This window comes from Lampetra fluviatilis, chromosome 4, assembly GCF_964198595.1.
Source record: "Lampetra fluviatilis chromosome 4, kcLamFluv1.1, whole genome shotgun sequence".
NCBI classification, from domain to species: Eukaryota; Metazoa; Chordata; class Hyperoartia; order Petromyzontiformes; family Petromyzontidae; genus Lampetra; species Lampetra fluviatilis.
In genome coordinates this window covers 23,714,278-23,721,958 of record NC_136278.1, presented here as the reverse complement: position 1 = coordinate 23,721,958, position 7,681 = coordinate 23,714,278, and the positions used below count along the sequence as shown (strand labels likewise).

The window sequence follows — 7,681 nt, the reverse complement described above, 5'->3', positions numbered from 1 at the left end:
TATTTTTTTTACTCGTGATACTGGTGGTGCTTTCTGTATTACTGTATTTGATGGGCGTGAAGAGCTTGTGCTGGGAGATGATGGGTGAAGGTGTTTTTATGGACCTTGTATAGTATCGGGTTCTGCTTTTTGCAACATCAAAGAGAGCTCACTCAGTCTCATTTTAAGATATGACAGGACCTTTATTTCAAGCTGGGAGAGATTCCATTGGGACTCCACTGGAGACCTGGGTAACATGATCCAAATACAAACACGTATTGAATGAAAATACTGCTCTCACGCGGGCGTTTGAATGTAAAAATGGTTGATACATGAAACTGTGTTGATTGCAAACATTTCAAATGTATGCTTTCTGATTGCTTCTTTAAAATCATTTTAGCACCAGCACGCTTTTCTTTAGCGAGCTATGTTTCAGCCATGTTTTACCTGCAAAAACAATGTTTCAAACTGACTTTAGTTGAACGTGTATTTTTGAATGACAAGAGCTACTTATTTGGTGTTGCACGACAACATGATTCTCATTGTTGAGCGTTTAAACTGTTGCTTGGATTTGCATTATTTTAGTAAATAAAAAAATACATTGAATTTCGATGGTAAAATGCATTTAAAATGCCACATCAGTGTTTTAAATCAAACTTTTGCATGACAGTTTGACTCCAAAACTTAATTTCCTTGTGATTCGGTGTTTGCAATGCTTCTATTATACCGTCTTTGTTTATTTACAATAGTGTGTCACCTGTTTAACACGAAAATTTCGATTTTATGGTAAAAGGTTTAAAACAATGTTTTCATTATAAGGTGGTTTTGAATGCATTTTCCCATAGCAACATCGCCCCCTAGTGGCAAGATGTTTCGCCCTAGCGGTGATAATTATATTTTATTTAATGACTAAAATAATTCTCAAAAAATACATCTATAACTTCGCCTCCTAACCTCTTCCCCAGGTCTCCCTTCCAGGTCTTCTTCAGCTCATGTTGGCTGCCACCACCTGCGTTTCCTGCACATTTCGAGACACAACACACACGTTTTTTAACGCATTCACTTACCTGTAGCTACTCACCTGTTGAGTGCGTTGCAGTTTATGTCATGTCACCATATGCTGGATTCGAACCCAGTGCCTTCAAGGTCAGACCCAAGCGCATGTCCGCTGCGCCACTGAATCATAAAGAGACGTTTTGTGGTTATGTCTATTAAGTCCTTACGCTATGCATTAATGTATCACAGTTTCAAGATGTCATCACGTACGGTAAAAATAATTTTAAAAATACTGTGGCATCTAATTCGTTTCTAAAAAATGTAAATATGTATGCTGATAGCATTTTAATATAATTTTATGAAAGCAAAAAAAATACCAACTGGAGTTGAACCGAGGAACCACTAGGTCACAAAAGCCCACAATACTCCCCACTTAGCCACCAGAGGATTGATGGGGAATTGTGGGTGCAGTGTTATTTATGCATTTGAAACTGAGACTCCGGTTTGGGTCCTGGTTAAGACTTATCCCATAGGTCTCAGTCATATACTGATAAAACTGCACACCAAAACCAAGCTTGTGGTTGGAGTGGGGTCTGTGAGAGAGTGTGATTTTGTGAGCCAGAGAATCTGGGTTCAAAACCAACTGGGTTCTTTTATCATTAAGATTGTTTAGTTTTAACAGCATGAAAAAAGACTTCGGTGTTTTTTTTATGAGAGCTGCCTCAGACCAAGCTGAAGTCCTCCCACATTTGAACCCTCTACTCATGTTAAAGTGTTGGTCTACCAGACTGTATCGTCTCATCCATACTGAATTAACAATGTAATTCGCTGTTCCAACACACTACATCCCGTGTATTCTCTAGTAGGTTATCAACCATTGTGCCGTTGTAAATAAATAACGCAACAGTATATATTTCACACTGGGCAGGGATGCATCAGGCCCTTATTAGCCATGTGGCTGCTGTGCATACCCGTGTCGAGACGTTACAGATGCGTTATTTTGGGTGTTTATTGAAGAGACCAACACACAGAGTTTTCTCGAAACTATATCCCCGTGTCGCGCGATTCCTTGTATTCGTTTCTGACTGTTTATTCCACCCTTATGCTCCCCCTACTCAGATAAGCGGTTGGTGGTCCCATTGACTTATCCGCACATCCCTCGTGCCGTGCATACGCCCAGGCTTGTTCAATATTGGCGATGGCCAGACTGGTATCCCCGATGATGTATCCCCGATTATTGTTATCAATGTGTGTACTCATTATCCATTCGTCAAGGAGAGACTGGTGATTCAGGCAGTAACCCACTAACTTGTATGCTCGTGTACTGGGATGAATTATGACATTTAGTTTGGGAAGCGTTTTGGCAACAACCCTCCACAAGATTACTAAAAATTACCCTTGCCATTTACTGGCGAGAATATAATTTGACTATCTGTGCACTTGTACTTTTTCGAATAATAATCGAGACCCTATAAACAAACCCACGTTATTATATTGCTCCAAAACAAAAAAAAACTTGGAACGTGCCCATTTATAGTGTCACAATGATATAATTCGGACGACACTGAAAGTCGTATCCCAAAAACAAATAATTGTTAGAAATTTGTAGAAAGGAAATATTTCTGCGGTCTGCAGTATGACAAACTTAATCCAATTATCGAGATATACTGTTGGCAAGTTGACAATGTAACAAAATAGTCTGACAATATCTGACCTGGCAAGATGCCCTGTTGGCACCGAGAGTGAGAGTGAAAATTGCCAGAATATATTTACAGCTCACCAGTTTACCTGGTGCTTAAAGCACTTTGGTTGTCGTGACAATAAGTACAAAACGTTTAATACTACAGTATACACCAACTTAATATACCACTGAAGAATGACGTGTAGGAATTATAATGTAAGTATTTACTCATTGGCAATATTACAATGGCTACAATATATTTCCGTACCACTTAAGATGATAAAAAATATCCATTACCTGGCTGCAATCATGACATTAATATTGTTGAAGTATTAAGGGCGTTTTGGGTCATGCCTCACATTAGCTTTACCCTGGCATGCCCTTGTGCAGTATTAAAAGTGGTGGATCATTGGAGAGGCATGAAGGGAATGTGCTGAGGGTTCACGCTGTAAACTGGCAACAACCTCTTCTCAACGGAGTACATTTTAGTAATTCAAGAGTGTGCTTATGAATTAGGGTTGGCAGTACCTCAGCTTTACTGTTTACTGGCTCCGGTTGAGACCCTGGTAGCTCAGCTCCAGCTTGGCTCCAGCAAGGCCCTGCCCTAGTTCCAGAACCACTCCTGAGCAGCTCCACACTGCTGTACCAGGTCCAGCTACTTTACCTGGCTCAGCCTCCTGAGGCACAATCGATCCCGACCCTGACGCCTGTATATTTGGAGTTTGCGGTGTCTTTCTCCCCGTGGTCGCATGGATTTGTCTCCGGCTCCTCTGGGTTTTCCTTCCACATTGAGAAACTTGCTTTTAGAGTATTTGGCCGCTATACATTTCCACATAAGCCACTTTAATAATTTGTGGGCAGGTCGCTTCTGAAGAAGAGCTATATAGCTTATTGAGCGTTCCCTATTAAAATAAAAAAAATAGTTGTTTACTTCAAGTATTTCCCCCCTACAATTCTGAGTCCAATCAGGTTAATGTGTGTTTGAAATTATATCATGGCATGCTCTGTAAATCTCTGAAATCACAGCATGCTCTGTGATATCACAGCATGTTCTGTGACATAGCGTGGTCTATTGCAGCACACTCGGTTCTCTGTGATGACACACTGCGGTAGGTTCTGTCACGTCGGTGTGCTGTGTTCTCTGTGATATCATGTCACTTTAACTGTGGTCTGTGACATCACAGAGTGCTTAGTTCTCAGTGAAATGGTGCACTCCCATGTGTAAAAAAATACTTACATTTTTACGTAGGGGGACAGATATGTGAAGGAAAATTGTCTGATGATTTATTTTGTTACTTAGACTGTATTATTGTGGTACAGTCTGCTTGCATTCATGAACAATATCGTGTATGCCCATACTGTGCGAAAATAAACCTTCCTTACTACTCTACGAAACGTCTGGCAAAAACATTAGCAGGCTGCAGCGTGTGCAACATTTTTGGCACATGTGAACGGTCCTGCAAGATCTGACCATGTTCGTTTCATTGCTTTTACTGAGCTGCACAGGGTTTTGTTTGCCGAACAAATACATTATACGGTCGCACTAATTACACAAAAAGTGCTTGCCAAAAATGAACCACAATACCTTGCTGACTTCGTCGAGGAGCATAAACCATCAAACAAACATCGGTCATCCTCGTGGAGGCTTTTGAGTAATCATTGAACAAAGATGGTCACAGCATGGCACTTCTGCGGCAGTCTGGAACGATCTTCCTTCAGATATTGGGAAGTCACTGGAGCTATGAACTTTTAAATATAGATTGAAAACTAATTTCTTTAGAACTGCTCATTTGACATAGTTTTTGTCCTTTCCCCGGACCGCCGACTAGCACGGTTGGCGACGAACAGTGCAAAATAATTCCAAGATACATGCCTATTTTGATTTTGCTGGTTCTTCTTCATGAGCAGTCTCAAGCAAGCACTCCCCAGTGACGAATCATAAAAACCATGTTACAGCATCAGCTGTTGCGAACTGAGACTGCTTAAACAGTGATATCTACACAAAGGGGTAATGTTGCTTAATGCACATGCCACTGTGACTTCATTGCACATTGTTAAATGCCCCTAATAGGAGTGTTGTGCAATGTGGATATATCTGTTTTCAGCCATGCAGACTACGTGAATAACAATGTGTATATAGAAAATGTCAGCTCTGCAGCCTGCATATGAATTGTAATTTCTATTTTGGTCAACGATTGAAAAAAAGAAACATCAAATGTTTGCAGCACCTCTTGTCATTTTTAAAGGGTAAAATGAATAGCACAATATGAGGTATTAATGCAAAGTGTGCTTAAGGCAACGATTAATGCTATCTTATATTGCACTGACTATGATGCAGTCTCATGCTCCCCAGTGATAAATATTATCAGCAGGAATCAACTACACTGGCAAAATTGGCCACATGTTGCTTCATCAGGCCAATCTGTCCAATGAATCAGCAAATTACCAGAGCTTTTCAAAGCCATTTGGTTGTTAGTTTCAAGGGGATCTCTAGGCCTTTTCAATAGGCTTCCAGCTGTCTTGAGTGATGTAATTGCTGGTAGGTTGAAAATTGCTCCACTTCAAAAGCTTTTTGAAATGCTGAGTGTATTTGCAAAATGGCAGAAGTTGAAAATTACGACACTGATGATCATGGAACGAAATGTCTTTGATTATACCTGGAATTTGATATGCACCTCTATGGTGCTGCATATTTCATTCGTAAATGTAGTTAATTATACGTGTACGGTTGTATTATTATTTATTGAAAATAGTTTCCAGCGTCTACAAAAACTGGCACAGCAATCCTTGCTCTGTAAGCTACCTATGACACCATTTGGTATCATGGGTTGATGTTGAAGTTGACCAAAATGATCAGATGCTGTTCTACTCTGCACCTAATTGACGCGATGCTGTTCGGTACTGCGTGCGTTTGTCCACGTAGAAATAAGTGAGGTTTTGGGAGTTTCAAATGTGTCATCTGAACAAAGAAATATAAGCTCCACACCAGTTCATGCTCCAAGCTAGTGCCACTGGAAGCATACACATCCTGCCAATTTTTTCATAGATTCAACCCCAGATTATGTAGAACAAAATGAGAATAAAAATCTTCATTTATCCTGGAGAAATTCGATGAACTATGAAGCTCTTTTTCACAGATATCCAGTTCGGTTACGACTACGTGGCACTTTAACTTCATCAAAATGGGTATAAGCAATGCTCGAATGCATGCCAAAGGAAAGTTTAAAAGTCTGCCGAAAATACAAACTCTGCAGATACAAAAAGAATTTGCCTGATTCTTGTAGAGTGCATCAATATATATCCAACCGCCCGCACCCCTACTGAATTTTTCTCTCGCAAAATATTAGACGGTCCAGCAACGGCTCTGGTTGACTTGGTATGGAATGACTCCAAAGCTCAAAGAGAAGCGAAAACGATTGTATATGAGGTTGGACAGCACAAGTCGCAAGAAGAGATGATGACCGATGGTCAAGAGTAATAACGGTGTCAGCCAGAGAATGGAACACGTCCGAGAGGTAGATCCACCGAAGGGATGGAGCGATTAAATCATCTCACGTACAGGGTCGTGACAGATGGCGGCGGATGTGAAGGCAGTGGATTGACCATGATTGATGATGATACTGTACTCAACACAGTCAATATCACAGTATTGGAGCATGTTGAAAAGACGTCAAACATCGGAGCCGGGTGGAGTGCTTGTCAGTACCGGATTTGGCCACGGGATGGCATCAGCTTGTGTACAGTATTTCGAAGCGCCGTCGTCCTGTGGCCTTGGGCTCCAGAGCAAAGACCCGCAGCAGAAAGGATTACAACTCGAACCTGGGCGCGCTGCTAAACAAATGTTCTGCCGGTTAGCACCGCAATTAGGTTCTTAGTGAGTGCTGGCGCACTGTTAACCGATTCTCAGACAAGGCAAATGCATGGCTTATATCACTTAGTTTGTAAATCGCAATGTGAATCTCAGTTGCTCTACCGAAGCTATAAGATGTACATGTGTGTTTATGGTCGAAATAAGCGGTTGCTTCTCGTTGTTGAACTTCTTTCACACCGTACGTAGCCAACCGTGGTCATCGGAGGTACGGAGGAAGGACAACAAACTAAACAGAAAAGCAGTTGTACAGAAATAAATTTTCAATTTAGAGAGTGCATAGCTCCAGTGGCTTCCTAACATCGGACGGGCATTCCAGAATCGCATCTGAAAGCACCATGACGCAGTGACTCTTTTCGTTCGATGGTTAGCCAACTGCCAGGATGATCGGAGTTCGCGCGATGGTTTCTGCTCCATGAGGTGTTGTGGTTGATTTGCGGCAGGCGCTGTGTGCGTAATGAGTGCGACCCTTGTAATGTATTCGTTCGGCAACCGCAAGCCAACGCAAGCTCCCGACAGGGTCTGGATCTTGCAGTAGCCGGTCACGGACACGTACCAATTTATGCTGCAGCTTGTTCACTGTGTTCAAGTGTCCTCCCGCGTCTGGGTGTGCTGGTGCCCTCCAGGATGGGGCCGATGGAGTGGTGAGGGGGGTGATATCAAGTGTCACACAAGAGAGCAGCGTGTTCACGCACTCACAAAAAAATACGTCCAGTGGTACAAACCAAGTAAAAAGGAACGCGGCCGGGGAAATTACTCGGCGAAACAACATTGATTGCGTATGTATTCAGTTATATAACAGCAGAGTTATGAATGGGGGAAATGTATCAAATGTAAATATTGTTTTGCATCTTTAAATGCGTGATTGTTAACGAGCCGCTGTGTCCAATGGTGGTCCAGATGTCTTGTGAAATGGGGGTCAGGAGACCCCCATTCAGACCCCCCCCTGGGGTTCACAAGAACCCCCCACTTTTATTATCTTAAATGGAGCCACCCCTACTGGACATTTGTGAACAAGAGCCTCATAGCTCATCGGATTTCCCCAGTCGAAATAAAGTATCCACCCGATTAGAGTCTCGGTGGGCTTCATATATTATTTGGCTCTTTCAGTAAAGTAACGTAGATAAAAATACAAAATAAAGTTAATACAAATAAAA

At 41.8% G+C, this 7,681-nt stretch overlaps 1 long non-coding RNA gene across 1 annotated transcript; it reads right to left on the bottom strand.

The window, feature by feature from the left end:
* Positions 1-1,043: 1,043 nt before the first annotated feature.
* On the bottom strand, positions 1,044-7,375 carry LOC144931334 (uncharacterized). The gene is made up of 3 exons (XR_013636561.1): positions 7,081-7,375; positions 6,363-6,484; positions 1,044-1,155 (listed from the first exon to the last, which is right to left on the bottom strand). It is a non-coding gene; the product is annotated as an uncharacterized LOC144931334 (long non-coding RNA).
* Between the last annotated feature and the right edge of the window lie 306 nt (positions 7,376-7,681).